Below are 19,311 nucleotides of genomic sequence, written 5' to 3'. Positions count from 1 at the left end.
TATATATTTTCAGAGACCATCCAGGGTGCACAAATTACTACTACAGTCGCCATACAGCTTGGGACCCATAATACAGATGACATTTTCCCGTTGTTTCAAACAATGATGTGCACACACCAAGTGCAACACTGCCATAGCCAATTTACATTGCGAGTGTCTATGAATGCAATTTACCTGACCAAATTCATATTGGTCGAGTAATCAATCGCTGATGTCAGTTTCGTCGGACTAAACCATTATTATGTGTGGGAAAGGGGCATAAACAGGCTGTAAAATTGACTCTAAATTAATATAATTTAACAAATCAGAATAACAAGTATAACAGTTGAAAACGCATCGTCCCCCTTCACAATTTTGAACCCTGCGAAAAATGTGTTTACTTCTCCATCCCCAGTTCTTGACAGAGAGATGTCAGAATCCACTGATGGCTGACCCACACTGACTACATAACTAATGAAAGCACCACACAAATAAACACGCACCACCTGAAAGTTCTTCGTCAGTATTCCAAACTGTGCCTTTCACTCCTGCACTTCCTACTTAGACTGCACGTTACGTCAGTCACTTTTGTGTGTGTGTGTGGGGGGGTGGGGTGGTGGGGGAAGAGTAAGATCCGACAGCTGTTCATCACCGATCTTTCTTCCTTTCCTGTGGACAGTTCACACTGTGCAGGTGTGCACCAGTTCTCCTCTATATGTCCTACCAGCTCACTCACACACACAAGCGCGCACGCACACACACACGCACACACACACGCACACACACACACACACGCACACGCACACGCACACACACAAGAGATCTCGTGACGTAACATGCAGGGACAATTCTTGATCCCTTTGTAGCCAGCAGGCCGCTAGGGTGCACTTTGTCCATATGTAATTAGCATTAACGATGGGCTTACTTTGAGTCGAGATGTAGCGTTGGGTTACAAGTTTGATTTTGTAGCAAATTGTGCAAAGTGCCTTCAAGATTGATTGAAGATTGGGGTGGAAAGAATCGCTATACATTTGATGTATTAAAAACAATTTGTAACAAAAAAGGTGTAACCAAAATGTGTCTCATTTCATCAAAACCGTTGGCCTCACATGGAGTGAATAATGTGTCTTTAAAAAAGCAGGTGGTGTGGTATTAAATTAACACTTTGAGATTTCTCTGAAATGTAGCTATATAACTTACTCCACTACGCGCCCAGTTCTAGTGACAAGTTGGCTTCTTTGACTTCCTCGTTAGTATAGTGGACAGTATCTCCGCCTGTCACGTGGAAGACCGGGGTTCGATTCCCCGACGGGGAGTAATTTTCTTCATGTGAACTAGCGTTGGGTATGTTGTCTACCAAAGTGTGTTAACGTGTTTGCAGCAAAGTTATTATGTACCAACTGCACTGGTTTTTGTGTGACAGTTTGTGTTAACTGCAGGCAGTGGAATTCCACCCCATTAACTGAATTATAAATTCATTATTTAATTAGTTTGCTCATTTGTTACTACATATTCACAACAGAAATGGTGCCTCGTCGGAATTGAAGTGAACTATGATGTTGGTAGATTTGGAGTTTGGAGAGCACACTGCACAGAGCAGGTTGAGACTTCACAAATATATCTGCAACTAACACAATTGTATAGGCTTTTCATATAAAAATTTGAATAACTATGTTTACAGGTCCTCTCTATTTTAGCTCTTTAAAAAGACGGCTTGGGTGACCCTGACAGGAGTGCGAGACTCCGGCCGACATAGTCTCGGGGTTATGGAGACGCACAAAGTGTCTCACCACAATAAAGTGGTGATCCCGTCGAGACACACGCACACGCATTAATTTATTCCAAAAGTATAACTCTCCCCGTCGGGGAATCGAACCCCGGGCTACCGCGTGACAGGCGGAGATACTGTCCACTATACTAACGAGGAGCTCTCCTTCATCACACGTGCCCAGTGGAAGTGGCAGATATCCAGCAGGTAAAGGTACACTGACACTGTCATACCAAAGAGTTCTCCACTGTAGTTCACATTCGCCTAACACGCAAGAGTAAAAACGGCCCGGCGCCAGTCCGTGATGCCACTCTTTGCAAGATAGCTCACCAAGTGTGACCAGGACAGTTTCCATAGATGAGTGGTTATCACGTTCGCCTCACACGCAAAAGGTACCCGGTTCGGAATCGGGTGGAAACAAACCGGCCGTACCTTTTTGTGAGCCCATGTGAAGCTGTCTCCGGCGACAGGCCGTGATGCCACTTTTTGGAAGACGGCTCTCGTGTAATCTGCAATCAAGTTTCTATAGTGTAGTGGTTATCACGTTCGCCTTACACGCGAAAGGTCCCTGGTTCGAAACCGGGTGGAAACAAACGGAGTGAAATTTTGTGCCAGCCCATTTGAAAAATTTCTCCAGCTCCAGTCCGTAATGCCACTGTTTGAAAGACAGCTCTCATACAACGGCTTGGCAAGTTTCTATAGTGTAGTGGTTATCACATTTGCCATACACGCGAAAGGTCCCTGGTTCGAATCCAGGTGGAAACATGTCACATGTTTTCTGTCAGCCCGTTTGAAAAATTTGTCTCCGGCTCCAGTCCGTGAAGTCACTCTTTGGAAGACGGCTCTCAGGGACCAGTCAGGCAAGTTTCCATAGTGTAGTGGTTATCACGTTCGCCTAACACGCGAAAGGTCACCGGTTGAAACAAGCTATTTTGAACCTTTTTGTCAGCATATTTGAAAAATGGCTGGCGCCAGTCCGCGATGCTACTTTTTGCAATACGGCTCTCATTCAACAGTCAGACAAGTTTCCATAGTGTAGCGGTTATCACGTGCGCCTCACACGTAAAAGGTCCCCGGTTCGAAACTGGGTGGAAACAAGCTGTATGAACCTTTTCGTCAGCCCATTTGAAAAAAATTCTCCGGCTCCAGTCCGTGATGCCACTTTTTGAAAGACGGCTCTCATTCAATAGACATGCAAGTTTCCATAGTGTAGTGGTTATCACGATCGCCTCACACGCGAAAGGTCCCCGGTTCGAAACCGGGTGGAAACAAGCTGTTTTGAACCTTTTTGTCAGCACATTTGAAAAAAATTCTCCGGCTCCAGTCCGTGATGCCACTTTTTGAAAGACGGCTCTCATTCAATGGACATGCAAGTTTCCATAGTGTAGTGGTTATCACGTTCGCCTCACACGCGAAAGGTCCCTGGTTGGAAACCGGGTGGAAGCAAGCTGTTTTGAACCTTTTTGTCAGCACATTTGAAAAAAATTCTCCGGCTCCAGTCCGTGATGCCACTTTTTGAATGCCAGCTATCGCACAACAGTTCCAAAAGTATGACTCTCCCCGTCGGGGAATCGAACCCCGGTCTTCCGTGTGACAGGCGGAGATACTGTCCACTATACTAACGAGGAGCTCTTCTTCGTCACAAGTGCGCAGTGGAAGTGGCAGATATCCAGCAGGTAAAGCTACACTGACACTGACATACCAAAGAGTTCTCCAGTGTAGTTCACATTCGCCTAACATGCAAGAGTAAAAACGGCCCGGCGCCAGTCCGTGATGCCACTCTTTGCAAGATAGCTCACCAAATGTGACCAGGGCAGTTTCCATAGTGTAGTAGTTATCACGTTCGCCTCACACGCTAAAGGTCCCCGGTTCGAAACCGGTTGGAATCAAGCTAGTTCGAACCTTTTTATCAGCACATTTGAAAAATTTCCTCTCCGGTGCCAGTCCGCGATGCCACTTTTTGCAATACGGCTCTCACTCGACAGTCAGGCAAGTTTCCATAGTGTAGTGGTTATCACGTTCGCCCAACACGCGAAAGGTCCCCGGTTCGAAACCGGGTGGAAACAAGCTGGATGAACCTTTTCGTCAGCCCATTTGAAAAAAATTCTCCGGCTCCAGTCCGTGATGCCACTTTTTGAAAGACGACTCTCATGTAATAGTCATGCAAGTTTCCATAGTGTAGTGGTTATCACGTTCGCCTCACGCGCGAAAGGTCCCTGGTTAGAAACCGGGTGGAAACAAGCTGTTTTGAACCTTTTTGTCAGCACATTTGAAAAAAATTCTCCGGCTACAGTCCGTGATGCCACTTTTTGAAAGCCAGCTCTCGCACAACAGTTCCAAAAGTATAACTCTCCCCGTCGGGGAATCGAACCCCGGTCTTCCGCGTGACAGGCGGAGATACTGTCCACTATACTAACGAGGAGCTCTTCTCCGTCCCAAGTGCGCAGTGGAAGTGGCAGATATCCAGCAGGTAAAGGTACACTGACACTGTCATACCAAAGAGTTCTCCAGTGTAGTTCACATTCGCCTAACACGCAAGAGTAAAAACGGCCCGGCGCCAGTCCGTGATGCCACTCTTTGCAAGATAGCTCACCAAGTGTGACCAGGGCAGTTTCCATAGTGTTGTGGTTATCACGTTCGCCTCACACGCGACTGGTCCCCGGTTCGAAACCGGTTGGAATCAAGCTAGTTCGAACCTTTTTGTCAGCACATTTGAAAAATTTCATCTCCGGTGCCAGTCCGCGATGCCGCTTTTTGCAATACGGCTCTCATTCGACAGTCAGACAAGTTTCCAAAGTGTAGTGGTTATCACGTTCGCCTAACACGCGAAAGGTCCCCGGTCCGAAACTGGGTGGAAACAAGCTGTATGTACCTTTTCGTCAGCCCATTTGAAAAAAATTCTCCGGCTCCAGTCCGTGATGCCACTTTTTGAAAGACAGCTCGCACACCATAATCATGCAAGTTTCCATAGTGTAGTGGTTATCACGTTCGCCTTACACGCGAAAGGTCCCTGGTTCGAAACCGGGTGGAAACAAGCTATTTTGAACCTTTTTGTTAGCACATTTGAAAAATTCGTCTCTGGCGCCAGTCCGTGATGCCACTTTTTGGAAGACGGCACTCGTGAGACAGTCAGGACACTGTCCATAGTGTAGTGGTTATCACGTTCCCTTCACACGCCAAAGGTCCCCTGGTGGAAACAAGCCTGAATAGCACTGTTGATTGCTTATTTTGGGCGTTGTGTAGCTATTTTATTTTAGTTAGCAGAGCTCTGAACGTTAATAAATGAGAAGTAGAGTGCCAAAACCAACATCCTTTTTGTCCTGTTATGATACAAATGGATTAACTTTCATTTCGAATCGTAAAAGTCCTGTGGCGACCGGTAAGTGGCAACGGGGGCAGGATTGTGAAGTCTGGAAGCCCCTAGTCACAAGTTGGCACATCAGGCGGTGGATGTTAGATGATCGTTGGGCTCTTGGACCGAGGCAGAAGAGCTCTTCGGTAGCTGCATCCACGACTGAGCAGCCCCTTTTAGGATCCACTCTGCTCACCCCTGTGGGGGAAGGGGCTAGATAAGGTGCCCTAAACATAGCCTGCCTCAAACCTCTCGACTGGATTACCGCGTTCAGAGGGATCACCAATATGCGGTCGAAAACACAGAAACATGAATTTTGGAGCATGGAATGTGCGCACACTAATGGACAGTGTAACCAGTGATAGGCCGGAGAGGAGAACCGCCATCATTGCCAGGGAACTGAGAAGATGCCGGATTGACATAGCTGCTCTTTCAGAAACCCGACGGGCAGAGGAAGGTCATCTGAAGGAGGAAAAGGGTGGATACACTTTCTTCTGGAAAGGAAAGGCCACAGATGAGCCTAGGATCCATGGGGTTGGTTTTGCCATCAAGAACCAACTGATCAGTCAGCTCTCTGAACTCCCTGTGTGAATCAGTGAGCGCCTGACTACACTCCGTCTGGTGCTGGCCAACAACCAGACGGCAACAGTTCTTAGTGCTTATGCACCTACCCTCATTTCCGATGAGGACAAAAAAGAGGCTTTCTATGCCTGTTTGGATGAGGTATTGTCAAAAATCCCCAAGGAGGACGAGATTGGGGGATTTCAATGCCAGAGTGGGCCGTGACCACCACCTCTGGAAGGGCACCATTGGAAAGGAAGGCATTGGAAACATTAACTCCAACGGGGTTTTGCTTCTTAGCAAATGTGCTCAATACGACCTTATCATCACCAATACCATCTTTCGCCAGAAGAACAAACTCAAGGGCTCATGGAGACACCCTCGCTCCAAACAATGGCATCTTATTGATTATGTCATAGTCAGAGCCAGGGATCAGCGCGACGTGAGCATTGCAAAAGCCATGATGGATTCAGAGGCCTGCTGGACAGATCACCGCCTGATACAATCCACGATGTCCATCAGACTCAAGAGGACGAGGAGACTGCAAAAGAAGCTGAGCCGGCAAAGACTAAACCTTGAGACCCTGAATAAAACTGCCGCCCTGCAGCTGTTTCAGGCCTCTCTTGGAGAAAGCCTCAATCAGGAATACCCTGAGGACATTGAAGAACACTGGAGCCTGCTCAAGTCTTCCATCCTCGACACCTGCAGTGCCACTCTCGGGTACAAGGCCAGAAAGCATCAGGACTGGTTTGATGAAAACGACACAGAGATAGAACAGCTCATCTCCAAGAAAAGGGAAACCTTTTGTGTCTGGCAAAATGACATCACCTGCACATCAAAGAGACAGGCTCACTCCAGAGCCAAGGCTGACGTCCAGAGCCGGGTGAGACAGATTAAAAACTCCTGGTGGACAGAAAGGGCACTGGAAATCCTGAGTTTGGCAGACTCTGGTGACACCAGAGGCTTTTTCAGTGCTACCAAGGCTGTCTACGGCCCAAGCCATCGCGGCCAAAAAACCCTGCACTCTAAAGACGGGCAGGAGCTATTGAAGGACAATGAGTCCATAAACAACCGGTGGAGAGAGCACTTTCAACTCAACCGTGACAGCACAACTCAGTCAGATTTCCTCAGTCACATCCCTCAGAGTCCCATCAGGGAAGACATGGGTGAACCTCCCACTTTAGCAGAGGTCTAAGATGCCATCAGGAGCCTGAAGAACAACAAAGCCTCTGGGCCAGATGGGATCCCAGCTGAGGTCCTAAAGGAAGGTGGACTAGAGCTCCAGCGCTACCTCCTTTCCCTCTTTCTGAAGGTCTGGGAAAAAGAAGTACTCCCCTCGGAGCACAGGGATGCTCTGGTAGTGACCATTTTCAAGAAAGGGGACAAAGCGGAATGTGGAAACTATAGGGGCATCTCGATCCTTTCAACAGTTGGCAAAGTACTTGCTCGTGTTCTTGCCAACCGCCTACTGCCACTGTCTGAGGAAGTTCTCCCAGAATTGCAGTGCGGTTTTCGCCCAGCTAGAGGCACTGCAGACATGATTTTTACAGCACGCCAACTCCAGGAGAAATGCCGTGAGCATAAACAGCCTTTGTTCATGGCTTTCATAGACCTGACATAGGCCTTTGACTCGGTGGATCGCCAGGCCCTATGGAGCATCCTTCCGAGGTATGGTTGCCCGGATAAATACGTCAGAATACTGCGTTTATTACATGACGGAATGACAGCCACAGTGCTCAACAACAGCTCCTTGAATGAGCCTTTCACTGTAGAGACAGGGGTCAAACAGGGATGCATCATTGCACCCACCCTGGTCTCTGTCTTCACTGCCGCCATACTCCACCTCATAAACGAAGAACTACCACACGGAATCCCAATTTGGTACAGAACTGATGGCAGGCTCTTTGACCTTAACAGGTTCAAAGCCAAAACCAAGATCAGACCACTTTTTGCAATACGACTCTCATTCAACAGTCAGACAAATTTCCATAGTGTAGTGGTTATCACGTTTGCCTAACATGCGAAAGGTCCCCGTTTCGGAGCCGGGTGGAAACCCGCCGTATGAACCTCTTCGTCAGCCCATTTGAAAATTTTCTCCGGCTCCAGTCCGGGCCACTTTATCTCGGCAGAGCAGCGTGGATGGCAAAGAAATCGCTTTACCACTGGTGGGCGAGCAAGGCTGCAAAATAACAACCTCGCTGTCGGTTCCCCCAACCTCAAAAGCAGCCTACGAAAGATCATTGGGCCAGCACCAGCCTCTGGCACGACGCAGCACCGTGCCCACCGAGCAGGAGTGCGCCAACGTCGGCCATCCCAGTCTGAGAGACACCATGCACAAGCGGCGACTGGGGAACGACCACTACGACTCAGACTCCCAGCTCTACTCCGACTCCGTCATGCTGGACTCCCCCAAGGTGCCAATGGAGCGACGGAAAATGAACACCTCCCCTCTGGCCATACTGACCAGCTCCAGAGAGTCCCTGGACAGCAACACCAGCACGTCCTCACCCAGCACCGTCCGCCGGCGTCCGCCAGGCCTCTTGGAGAGGAGAGGCTCTGGCACCCTGCTTCTTGATCACATCTCCCACACAAGGCCGGGCCACCTGCCCCCTCTCAATGTCAACCCCAACCCTCCCATTCCTGACATTGGCGCCAGTAGCAAGACTTTGGCCAGCGGTATTCGATCCTTAGCTCCAGTAGCACCTAGCACACCAAAGAGAGGTGGACCCAAGTGCAAGAAGAAGCTTGTGAGAAGACATTCTATGCAAGTGGAGCAGATGAAGCAGCTGTCTGACTTTGAGGAGCTTGCTCATCAGTGACTAAGGGTGTTTATGCAGCATTTTTAGTGTTTACTGCCTACATTGTCAGCAAGTGCATCCATGAGTTCAGTGGTGTAGACTCACAGGCGTATAGATGGTGAATAACAAACTGGAAAAAGTTCCAATTGAGCAATATAGATAGATTTCCTCCTTGTGCCGCTTGCCACCTTGAGGATTCTCTTTGGACACCATGTCTGCTTTAAATGTATTACCGTTTTGAATGTAAATGACAATGACAAGTTATGACACACACACACACTTCCTGCACACAAGAGATCTCGTGACGTAACATGCAGGGACAATTCTTGATCCCTTTGTAGCCAGCAGGCCGCTAGGGTGCACTTTGTCCATATGTAATTAGCATTAACGATGGGCTTACTTTGGAGTCGAGATGTAGCGTTGGGTTACAAGTTTGATTTTGTAGCAAAATTGTGCAAAGTGCCTTCAAGATTGATTGAAGATTGGGGGGGGGGGGGGGGGGAAGAATCGCTATACATTTGATGTATTAAAAACAATTTGTAACAAAAAAGGTGTAACCAAAATGTGTCTCATTTCATCAAAACCGTTGGCCTCACATGGAGTGAATAATGTGTCTTTAAAAAAAGCAGGTGGTGTGGTATTAAATTAACACTTTGAGATTTCTCTGAAATGTAGTGCGATATAACTTACTCCACTACGCGCCCAGTTCTAGTGACAAGTTGGCTTCTTTGACTTCCTCGTTAGTATAGTGGACAGTATCTCCGCCTGTCACGTGGAAGACCGGGGTTCGATTCCCCGACGGGGAGTAATTTTCTTCATGTGAACTAGCGTTGGGTATGTTGTCTACCAAAGTGTGTTAACGTGTTTGCAGCAAAGTTATTATGTACCAAGTGCACTGGTTTTTGTGTGACAGTTTGTGTTAACTGCAGGCAGTGGAATTCCACCCCATTAACTGAATTATAAATTCATTATTTAATTAGTTTGCTCATTTGTTACTACATATTCACAACAGAAATGGTGCCTCGTCGGAATTGAAGTGAACTATGATGTTGGTAGATTTGGAGTTTGGAGAGCACACTGCACAGAGCTGGTTGAGACTTCACAAATATATCTGCAACTAACACAATTGTATAGGCTTTTCATATAAAAATTTGAATAACTATGTTTACAGGTCCTCTCTATTTTAGCTCTTTAAAAAGACGGCTTGGGTGACCCTGACAGGAGTGCGAGACTCCGGCCGACATAGTCTCGGGGTTATGGAGACGCACAAAGTGTCTCACCACAATAAAGTGGTGATCCCGTCGAGACACACGCACACGCATTAATTTATTCCAAAAGTATAACTCTCCCCGTCGGGGAATCGAATCCCGGGCTTCCGCGTGACAGGCGGAGATACTGACCACTATACCAACGAGGAGCTCTTCTTCATCACACGTGCCCAGTGGAAGTGGCAGATATCCAGCAGGTAAAGGTACACTGACACTGTCATACCAAAGAGTTCTCCACTGTAGTTCACATTCGCCTAACACGCAAGAGTAAAAACGGGCCGGCGCCAGTCCGTGATGCCACTCTTTGCAAGATAGCTCACCAAGTGTGACCAGGACAGTTTCCATAGAGTAGTGGTTATCACGTTCGCCTCACACGCAAAAGGTACCCGGTTCGGAATCGGGTGGAAACAAACCGGCCGTACCTTTTTGTGAGCCCATGTGAAGCTGTATCCGGCGACAGGCCGTGACGCCACTTTTTGGAAGACGGCTCTCATGTAATCTGCAAGCAAGATTCTATAGTGTAGTGGTTATCATGTTCGCCTCACACGCGAAAGGTCCCCCGGTTCGAAACTGGGTGGAAACGGTGGATTTTGTGTCAGCCCATTTGAAAAATTTCTCCAGCTCCAGTCCGTGGTGCCACTTTTTGAAAGACAGCTCTCATACACCGGCTTGGCAAGTTTCTATAGTGTAGTGGTTATCACATTTGCCATACACGCGAAAGGTCCCTGGTTTCGAATCCAGGTGGAAACATGTCACGTGTAATTTTCTGTCAGCCCGTTTGAAAAATTTGTCTCCGGCTCCAGTCCGTGAAGTCACTCTTTGGAAGACGGCTCTCAGAGACCAGTCAGGCAAGTTTCCATAGTGTAGTGGTTATCACGCTCGCCTCACACGCGAAAGGTCACCGGTTGAAACAAGCTATTTTGAACCTTTTTGTCAGCACATTTGAAAAATGGCTGGCGCCAGTCCGCGATGCTACTTTTTGCAATACGGCTCTCATTCAACAGTCAGACAAATTTCCATAGTGTAGCGGTTATCACGTTCGCCTAACACGCGAAAGGTCCCCGGGTGGAAACAAGCTGTGTGAACCTTTTCGTCAGCCCATTTGAAAAAAATTCTCCGGCTCCAGTCCGTGATGCCACTTTTTGAAAGACGGCTCTCATGCAATAGTCATGCAAGTTTCCTTAGTGTAGTGGTTATCATGTTCGCCTCACATGCGAAAGGTCTCCGGTTCGAAACCGGGTGGAAACAAGCTGTTTTGAACCATTTTGTCAGCACATTTGAAAAACATTCTCCGGCTCCAGTCCGTGATGCCTCTTTTTGAAAGCCAGCTCTCGCACAACAGTTCCAAAAGTATAAGTCTCCCCGTCGGGGAATCGAACCCCGGTCTTCCGCGTGACAGGCGGAGATACTGTCCACTATACTAACGAGGAGCTCTTCTTTGTCACAAGTGCGCAGTGGAAGTGGCAGATACCCAGCAGGTAAAGGTACACTGACACTGTCATACCAAAGAGTTCTCCAGTGTAGTTCACATTCGCCTAACACGCAAGAGTAAAAACGGCCCGGCGCCAGTCCGTGATGCCACTCTTTGCAAGATAGCTCACCAAGTGTGACCAGGACAATTTCCATAGTGTAGTGCTTATCATGTTCGCCTCACACGCTAAAGGTCCCCGGTTCGAAATCGGTTGGAATCAAGCTAGTTCGAACCTTTTTGTCAGCACATTTGAAAAAGTTCGGCTCCGGTGCCAGTCCGCGATGCCACTTTTTGCAATACGGCTCTCATTCGACAGTCAGACAAGTTTCCATAGTGTAGTGGTTATCACGTTCACCTAACACGCGAAAGGTCCCCGGTTCGAGACTGGGTGGAAACAAGCTGGTTTGAACCTTTTTGTCAGCACATTTGAAAAACATTCTCCGGCTCCAGTCCGTGATGCCACTTTTTGAAAGCCAGCTCTCGCACAACAGTTCCAAAAGTATAACTCTCCCCGTCGGGGAATTGAACCCCGGTCTTCCGCGTGACAGGCGGAGATACTGTCCACTATACTAACGAGGAGCTCTTCTGTGTCACAAGTGCGCAGTGGAAGTGGCAGATATCCAGCAGGTAAAGCTACACACACTGTCATACCAAAGAGTTCTCCAGTGTAGTTCAAATTCGCCTAACACGCAAGAGTAAAAACGGCCCGCGCCAGTCCGTGATGCCACTCTTTGCAAGATAGCTCACCAAGTGTGACCAGGGCAGTTTCCATAGTGTAGTGGTTATTGTTAGGGTTTTTCAAATTATCCTTATCGTATGATTATGTTGGAATGCAACCGGTAATAAATAACCTACCTTGTCCCATCCTCCACAAGGTCGTAAAACATCCCCTGATATGTTTTGACTAGAGCACAAGGGCTTCCTATTCAACCTACTCTTACCCCCACTCTGTTTCTCTTAATAAATATGCATTGCAGGAGGGAGAGTTTTTAGACTTCATTCCTTCAACGAGTGAACTCTCCACCTGCAGGTGTCTAAAATAACTTGCTTGTCTACCGTGTGGTTCTTGCAAAATAAGTTGGAGTGAGCAAATCTCTAACATTTTGGTGCAGAAACCCGGGACCCCTCATACCCGCTATCTGTCTGACGAAGAAGGACGTGCTGCATTGTCGACAAGCCAGCGTCCACTAGGAGGACCTGGAGGAGAAAGTCCTGGGAAGAGAATTCTTCGCTGGGCCAGCATCTTAGGTCTGCCTTCGTCTGACAGAGGTGGATTGACGGGACCCGGCAGTGCAACGAACCAGGGGACAAGTAAGTTAAAGGCCTGAAGTTGTGTGATTGTGCTGTTGTTTGTGAAACGCGTAAAAAACCACAGGTGCACGAGAGATACGGCTTTGGTTTGTCCGAGCTATGAGATACGGCTTTGGTTTGTCCGAGCTATGAGATACGGCTTTGGTTTATCCGAGCTATGAGATACGGCTTTGGTTTGTCCAAGCTATGAGATACGGCTTTGGTTTGTCCGAGCTATGAGATACAGCTTTGGTTTGTCCGAGCTATGAGATACGGCTTTGGTTTGTCCGAGCTATGAGGCCTAAAAAAGCGCTGGAGTTTGTGTGATTGAGTGTGTGACTGGTAGGATAAATTGACTAAAAAGCAGTTCTAGCGTTTATCCACGGCAATAAAACAGGCTAGTAGTCTGTTGAAAGGTCAATTTAAACCTGCATTGAGGATCCTCAAAGAAAAAAAATTGAAAAAAAAAAATTGTAAAACCTTAAACTACTAAAATTAAGATGGGAAATAAGAACGGTAAATCTCTTGCGCTGCTCTTCTTTAAAACGAGAAGTTCATGGCAAGTAGATTTCTTAATTGTATGCAATACATGCTGAAGTGGAAGAAAATGTATGGAGTACAAGGAAATTTGAAATGTGGAAGAAGTGGTAGAAGTGCTAGAGTGTGGTTGAAATCTTCACAAAGAGATGAGAACGAATTCAAGAGACAAAAGCTAGAAAGATGAACACTGATGCGGTCACAAGTGTTTGTCAGACAAGGAGACAATAAGGCCCCTGTGAGCAGGTGCAAGGCCGCAGCTCAAGCCGCGGCTCAAGCAAGGGGCAAGAGGAGTTTCCGGTCCTATGCAAATCATGTATCGAAATTTAAAAGATCTGAAACCTCTCCCATATGACAGCAAAACATGTCATTGTCAGGTTATCAAAAATCTTTTTAGATTGTTAGAGCCCCTGTCCACACAAGAAGTATGATAATGCTGTTTGTAGGCCCAATTACAAATGAATAGGGATCAAATTGTGTTACACTGAAGTTAAAATATGCAAATCAAGTGGTAAAGAAATGCAACTTGCTTCTAGAAGATAAATAAATAAAATTAGAATGTGCTGTCCTCGTGTGCATGGGAGGGACCAGCTCATGATCGACCACAGGAAATGGCCAGCCTGTGACGAATCATTGTTGCTGAGACCTACCTTCCGCACGCGAGAGCTGTGCATGTGTGTGCGTATGTGTTAAGTTGATGAAGATTGGCTAAACCTTTAGTATAAAGAAATTTGCTAGACTGTGGTCTATCCAATTTGCACCGCAGAACAGAAATGATTTTGAAAGATAAAAATGAGAGGAAAAAGAGAGAAATCTGTTTGCAAGCAGAAACTAATCCACACTAGTGCATGTTAAGTGTCGAACCCACATGAGAAATTTGAAGAAAAAAAATGACAGAACATGCTTTCAGGAATTGGAAGAAGCTAAATTGTGAATTTAAGATTTTGCAATGCTACATTTAATAGGAATAATTGATTGGTTGTGTTATAAGATTATATAAAATTCTAAATGCAAGCTAAATCTGAGAGATTGAGTTCTTCAAATTTAAAAACAAAGAAAAAATTCAGATTAATTTGCCAATTGTTTGTTTTAGTTAATTTTTTTTTAGATTGGTGGATTGTTCTACCAGGAAACCTGAGTTGAAAATGATATATGAATGTTGTGTGGTGAGCTTGGATGAATTGGGACCAATGTGATAGAAAGACTCCTTTTTGGAGACTGCGTGTGAGATGCAAATGAACATTGATGAATGATAGCCTGAATGAAAAGAAATTACAGGTTGAATGATTGAAGTCGTTGGCGACTACTATAGAAAATTAGTAGAGCGACTTTGATGAAAGAGTGATTTTGAGCAGGTTGAATGCTAAAAAGAAAACGTAGCTTTTGGATTGATAGTTAACTAGAGAAAAAACTGGAGAACCAGTAACACATGTAGAAGATATGTGAACTGAGAAATTAAGAAGCGTTTTGGAAAGAAAGTCAAATTAAAAGATAATGAAATCATATGTAGTAATACAACACTTTACTACATATGGATTCTCTAAATCATACAATTGAGTAAAATAAAACATACGTTTTGATTCGTATTCAAATTCTAAGAATCTTGTGATAAACAATGAGAAAACGATTGAAAAGTAACTAAAGAAACTACAAGAAAGTGAAAATGTCTAATCATTTGCTAGCTGAGTCACTCCCCATTCGGGGAGGGCATCCATTTACTTGCTAAGCTAGTTGTCAAAACAGTCCAATTGCCACGAAAAGTAGCTATGTGCACGTGTGCAGTACACACACACACACACGAGACTGATAAGGTGTCAAGAGGTAACAAGCTTGCAGACAGAACCACAAAGCTGCAGCACAAAAGACACTTCAATTGTTATACACACAAGAAGCAGATTAGATCACTGAAACATTTTTAAAGATGTGCAACGACAAAGTCCATAGAGTGAAATTCAATTATGGACGAAAAGAGGGGCAAGATTAGAGAATGGCATCTATAAATGACCTACCCCACCAAAGAACCTATGCTAATGGTGAGCAATATTGAGCCATGGTGCGTGTCACATGGCTCAAGAGGAGGAATAGTGGGGCAGGTCAGTCAGCTTTATACAACATATGGATTTGATTCATATTCAAAACAGTTTCAAAACAAAACATTTTTTTTTTGTAGAGCTTGTTTCAACAAAAACAAAAACACTGAATGCCTTCAATTTAAAAGATCAATTTGACCTTTGAAGGATGATCTGCTGTGTCGGATCTGGACTGCCATGAAAGTATGATGTTTATATGTGTACTTTGTCAACAACCTCTGTAGATGTTAAAGAATGGGATGAATATCTAGAATGAATGTGGATAATTTGTTTCAGGTAACTAACTATGAGTAACTGAAAAAAGAAACAATTGATTGCTTATGGCAAAACAAGCTGCAAAGAAAGAAAAATAAATAAATAATTGAATATGTCATATGTATGGATTTGCGACCAATTATTTATGTTGTACCGTTGCCATTGACCAAAGATTGTGTGAAATCTGTCACGTCTACTGGATTGTGAAGTGTGTGACAGAGCAGTCTATATAATATCCATTGAGAAAAAAAAAGAAAAAGAAAAAAAAAAAAAAAAAAGAAGCCATTGCTTTCAGAGAATGTAGTCAAGCGAAATTGTATATACATCAACATGCCAAGATCTGGGAAAAAAGCTGGTAAAAACCAAAATATCTTTAAATTTGAGAGGCGACGATGATTTGACCGAAATTGATGCAATTGGAGTCCCTAGAGGAGTTCCTGATTAATAAGAATTAAATGACCAAATTGCAGCGGGATTTGCAGCTGGTGAACGATGAACAAGAACGTAGACAGGATAAATTACATCCATTACAACATGCAGAAATTGGGCAAACGGACACAAGCGGGGCTCGAGGCAGTGCATAAACAGCTAGCCACGCCTTCCCTAATGTCGATCCAGAACCACAATGCTCATGATATGTTGTTGTCTGAGAAAGGAGGCGTCTGCGCAATGTTTGGAGAACAATGCTGCACCTTCATCCCCAACAACACCGCCCCTGATGGGAGCCTGCGATCCCTCAAAACGAGGATGAAAGAGCACTACAAGTGGATGAATGCTTTTGGGAAGTATAACGCCATTGTGTCCTCAATTTTACCATCAGTTTCAGTGTTGCTGCTATGCTCACCTTGTATGGATGTTGCATACCGTGTCTTCGTGCTCTGTTTAATTGTCTCGCCACTACAGTAATATCGCCCATGGAGGACGAGATTGCTCATACCTAATGTCTGAGCGGCAACATGATGATGTTGATGGCAAAATTCCTGCATCTGTGTTACCAGACTTTTCCCAGATCCATGGGATTCTGAATGATGACATCGCAACGTTTATCCTTTGGTGTAAACATATTTGTCCTCATGAATGTGATCCGACGACTGAGAGTCGAGAAAAGGGGTTGTTTACGGTGATGTGTGAATTTCAGCAAATATGTGATAAACAGTGGGGAAATGTCAGGATAATTAGTTTTGTAGAAGCGCTGGCCGGCCTGAACCGGAGGTCTCATACCTTCGCTCAAGGCCAACACATCTGCCAGGTTTTAGGGCGTTCTTATACTCCCTTCCTTGTCTTATCTGTGAGAGGCCCTCACTATTTATGAACAGAACACCTTTGTTCTTTGTCTAGCTAAAGAGAAGTTCTTTATCTATTATGCCTTGTAGTTTCTATTTACGAATTGTTGTTGACCGGGACAGTTTTTAAGTTATCCCATATTTACTCAATGTTTGGTTAAGTAGACTTCATGCAAGTTATCTCACATCTGCTTAACATTTGTTGGAGTGTATGCACGAGAGGTATCTGATGATTTACTCATCATTATTATTGTGTGAAACGTAGCAGGAAAGTCTAGAGCATTGTTTTACAGGGACACGGCATCCAGGAGTTGGATATCAACACCGTGCTGTCACAGTCAAAGATGCTGACCCTTACCGCCCTGGACTTGCAGACAGTGCCTGTGATCAGCTATTCTGGGCAAATCTCAATGTGACTGTTAGAGGATGAACAATACCACAAGTGGCCTACACAGAGAGACCAGCTGGAGTGAATTACACGTTACATCCAAGGTTTATCCGATGCTGCCCGCCAACCGGACAGGAGTGTGTGCACCAGTGTGGGTGACGGACCACACCTACAGGATACGACATCATCAGCTGACAGAAGCACACAACTCTTCTGGACGTCGACGCAGGGCAGTTGCAACCTTCGACCCTCATGACCCTGTCTGGGGTGCAAACGTTCCAGACGACCATAAAGTATGGTCCGTCGGAGAGAAAGTTGTCCTTGCGCTCTTTCCTCAGATTGGGGTTGGGAAACTATCGCTCTTCATCGAGACACTGAACTATCGTTTTCAATCATTTGTGAATCTCTCACTGCAAATCAACGATGAACAAAATAGAGAGATTCAGGCTATTAGACTGATGGTCTTGCAAAACAGGATGGTTCTGGACTTGTTGACGGCAGCACAAGGTGGTGTGTGCCACATCATTGGGACTTCCTGTTGCACATACATACCAGGAGAAAATGACACCCACATCAACGACGCCATGAATTCACTGAAGAAATTACAGCAGGCCATGTCTAATGACAAGGTCCCACATCAGTTTGATTTCTTTTTGTGGCTATTCTCTGGCAACTGGTGGCAACTGCTTTTGAAATTGCTGTCTCCTGTGCTTGTTGTGCTGGTGGTGTTGTGCTTGTTTACGTCCTGCGTCATCCCATGTTTGAAGTCTGCTGTGTCGAAGTTTGTGTCCTCTACTGTAGCCCAAGTTCATATACAACTTCTTAGAGATGACGGATGTGATGACGATAATGAAACGTGGATTGCGTAGATGCTGTTTTGTTGAGCATGTTTTACAGAAACTTGATGATTTGACCATCGAAAATGCTTCGCAAGTGATGGATACAATGATGTACTGTTGCTGTGTTTTTGTTTTGTTTTTTATTGATAGCATTCTGGTCGTCTTAGGCAAAGGGACCGTGTAAGAATTTTCCTGCTAATAACATCTGGCCGGCAGGTTTTTCGCTTACACAATAAGTTTGATCTTGGGGTATTGAGGTAATGCCTCATCTTCACTGGAAAGTGTTGCTATCATTGTTTGTTGTTTTTTATTTTTACTATTCTTCTTTCTTCATTATACATGTATATATGTTTTTTACTTGTCTTTGTTGTTTGGGGTGGCATAATCATATGATAAAACAGGAGGGAGATGTTAGGGTTTTTCAGATTATCCTTATCATATGATTATGTTGGAATGCAACCGTTAATAAATAACCTACCTTGTCCCATCCTCCACAAGGTCGTAAAACATCCCCTGATATGTTTTGACTAGAGCACAAGGGCTTCCTATTCAACCTACTCTTACCCCCACTCTGTTTCTCTTAATAAATATGCATTGCAGGAGGGAGAGTTTTTAGACTTCATTCCTTCAACGAGTGAACTCTCCACCTGCAGGTGTCTAAAAGAACTTGCTTGTCTACCGTGTGGTTCTTGCAAAATAAGTTGGAGTGAGCAAATCTCTAACAGTTATCACATTCGCCTCACACGCTTAAGGTCCCCGGTTCGAAAGCGGTTGGAATCAAGCTAGTTCGAACCTTTTTGTCAGCACATTTGAAAAATTTCCTCTCCGGTGCCAGTCCGCGATGCCACTTTTTGCAATACGGCTCTCATTCGACAGTCAGGCAAGTTTCCATAGTGTAGTGGTTATCACGTTCGCCTAACACGCGAAAGGTCCCTGGTTCGAAACCGGGTGGAAACAAGCTGTTTTGAACCTTTTTGTCAGCACATTTGAAAAATATTCTCCGGTTCCAGTCCGTGATGCCACTTTTTGAAAGCCAGCTCTCGCACAACAGTTCCAAAAGTATAACTCTCCCCGTCGGGGAATCGAACCCCGGTCTTCCGCGTGACAGGCGGAGATACTGTCCACTATACTAACGAGGAGCTCTTCTGTGTAACAAGTGCGCAGTGGAAGTGGCAGATATCCAGCAGGTAAAGGTACACTGACACTGTCATACCAAAGAGTTCTCCAGTGTAGTTCACATTCGCCTAACACGCAAGAGTAAAAACGGCCCGGCGCCAGTCCGTGATGCCACTCTTTGCAAGATAGCTCACCAAGTGTGACCAGGACGGTTTCCATACTGTAGTGGTTATCATGTTCGCCTCACACGCTAAAGGTCCCCGGTTCGAAACCGGTTGGAATCAAGCTAGTTCGAACCTTTTTGTCAGCACATTTG

At 45.5% G+C, this 19,311-nt stretch overlaps 19 non-coding genes across 19 annotated transcripts; 13 read left to right on the top strand and 6 right to left on the bottom strand.

Annotated features, from left to right (window-relative positions):
• The first annotated feature begins 1,223 nt into the window (after nucleotides 1-1,223).
• On the top strand, nucleotides 1,224-1,295 carry trnad-guc (transfer RNA aspartic acid (anticodon GUC)). The gene has a single exon. It is a non-coding gene; the product is annotated as a tRNA-Asp (tRNA).
• Nucleotides 1,296-2,266: 971 nt separating this feature from the next.
• On the top strand, nucleotides 2,267-2,339 carry trnav-uac (transfer RNA valine (anticodon UAC)). Its single transcript has one exon. It is a non-coding gene; the product is annotated as a tRNA-Val (tRNA).
• A 100-nt stretch (nucleotides 2,340-2,439) lies between these two features.
• On the top strand, nucleotides 2,440-2,512 carry trnav-uac (transfer RNA valine (anticodon UAC)). The gene has a single exon. It is a non-coding gene; the product is annotated as a tRNA-Val (tRNA).
• A 433-nt stretch (nucleotides 2,513-2,945) lies between these two features.
• Nucleotides 2,946-3,018, top strand: trnav-cac (transfer RNA valine (anticodon CAC)). Its single transcript has one exon. It is a non-coding gene; the product is annotated as a tRNA-Val (tRNA).
• Nucleotides 3,019-3,120: 102 nt separating this feature from the next.
• trnav-cac (transfer RNA valine (anticodon CAC)) lies at nucleotides 3,121-3,193 on the top strand. The gene has a single exon. It is a non-coding gene; the product is annotated as a tRNA-Val (tRNA).
• A 110-nt stretch (nucleotides 3,194-3,303) lies between these two features.
• Nucleotides 3,304-3,375, bottom strand: trnad-guc (transfer RNA aspartic acid (anticodon GUC)). Its single transcript has one exon. It is a non-coding gene; the product is annotated as a tRNA-Asp (tRNA).
• Nucleotides 3,376-3,740: 365 nt separating this feature from the next.
• trnav-aac (transfer RNA valine (anticodon AAC)) lies at nucleotides 3,741-3,813 on the top strand. The gene has a single exon. It is a non-coding gene; the product is annotated as a tRNA-Val (tRNA).
• A 101-nt stretch (nucleotides 3,814-3,914) lies between these two features.
• Nucleotides 3,915-3,987, top strand: trnav-cac (transfer RNA valine (anticodon CAC)). The gene has a single exon. It is a non-coding gene; the product is annotated as a tRNA-Val (tRNA).
• A 110-nt stretch (nucleotides 3,988-4,097) lies between these two features.
• trnad-guc (transfer RNA aspartic acid (anticodon GUC)) lies at nucleotides 4,098-4,169 on the bottom strand. The gene has a single exon. It is a non-coding gene; the product is annotated as a tRNA-Asp (tRNA).
• Nucleotides 4,170-4,708: 539 nt separating this feature from the next.
• On the top strand, nucleotides 4,709-4,781 carry trnav-uac (transfer RNA valine (anticodon UAC)). The gene has a single exon. It is a non-coding gene; the product is annotated as a tRNA-Val (tRNA).
• A 4,411-nt stretch (nucleotides 4,782-9,192) lies between these two features.
• On the top strand, nucleotides 9,193-9,264 carry trnad-guc (transfer RNA aspartic acid (anticodon GUC)). The gene has a single exon. It is a non-coding gene; the product is annotated as a tRNA-Asp (tRNA).
• A 539-nt stretch (nucleotides 9,265-9,803) lies between these two features.
• On the bottom strand, nucleotides 9,804-9,875 carry trnad-guc (transfer RNA aspartic acid (anticodon GUC)). The gene has a single exon. It is a non-coding gene; the product is annotated as a tRNA-Asp (tRNA).
• A 527-nt stretch (nucleotides 9,876-10,402) lies between these two features.
• trnav-uac (transfer RNA valine (anticodon UAC)) lies at nucleotides 10,403-10,476 on the top strand. Its single transcript has one exon. It is a non-coding gene; the product is annotated as a tRNA-Val (tRNA).
• Nucleotides 10,477-10,901: 425 nt separating this feature from the next.
• Nucleotides 10,902-10,974, top strand: trnav-cac (transfer RNA valine (anticodon CAC)). The gene has a single exon. It is a non-coding gene; the product is annotated as a tRNA-Val (tRNA).
• Nucleotides 10,975-11,084: 110 nt separating this feature from the next.
• On the bottom strand, nucleotides 11,085-11,156 carry trnad-guc (transfer RNA aspartic acid (anticodon GUC)). The gene has a single exon. It is a non-coding gene; the product is annotated as a tRNA-Asp (tRNA).
• Nucleotides 11,157-11,521: 365 nt separating this feature from the next.
• trnav-aac (transfer RNA valine (anticodon AAC)) lies at nucleotides 11,522-11,594 on the top strand. The gene has a single exon. It is a non-coding gene; the product is annotated as a tRNA-Val (tRNA).
• Nucleotides 11,595-11,704: 110 nt separating this feature from the next.
• trnad-guc (transfer RNA aspartic acid (anticodon GUC)) lies at nucleotides 11,705-11,776 on the bottom strand. The gene has a single exon. It is a non-coding gene; the product is annotated as a tRNA-Asp (tRNA).
• A 6,987-nt stretch (nucleotides 11,777-18,763) lies between these two features.
• Nucleotides 18,764-18,836, top strand: trnav-aac (transfer RNA valine (anticodon AAC)). Its single transcript has one exon. It is a non-coding gene; the product is annotated as a tRNA-Val (tRNA).
• A 110-nt stretch (nucleotides 18,837-18,946) lies between these two features.
• trnad-guc (transfer RNA aspartic acid (anticodon GUC)) lies at nucleotides 18,947-19,018 on the bottom strand. The gene has a single exon. It is a non-coding gene; the product is annotated as a tRNA-Asp (tRNA).
• Between the last annotated feature and the right edge of the window lie 293 nt (nucleotides 19,019-19,311).

The sequence above is a fragment of the Syngnathus scovelli genome, chromosome 6 (assembly GCF_024217435.2).
Source record: "Syngnathus scovelli strain Florida chromosome 6, RoL_Ssco_1.2, whole genome shotgun sequence".
NCBI lineage: Eukaryota > Metazoa > Chordata > Actinopteri > Syngnathiformes > Syngnathidae > Syngnathus > Syngnathus scovelli.
Note: the sequence above shows the minus strand (reverse complement) of the source record. Positions and strands in the feature narration are given on the sequence as shown.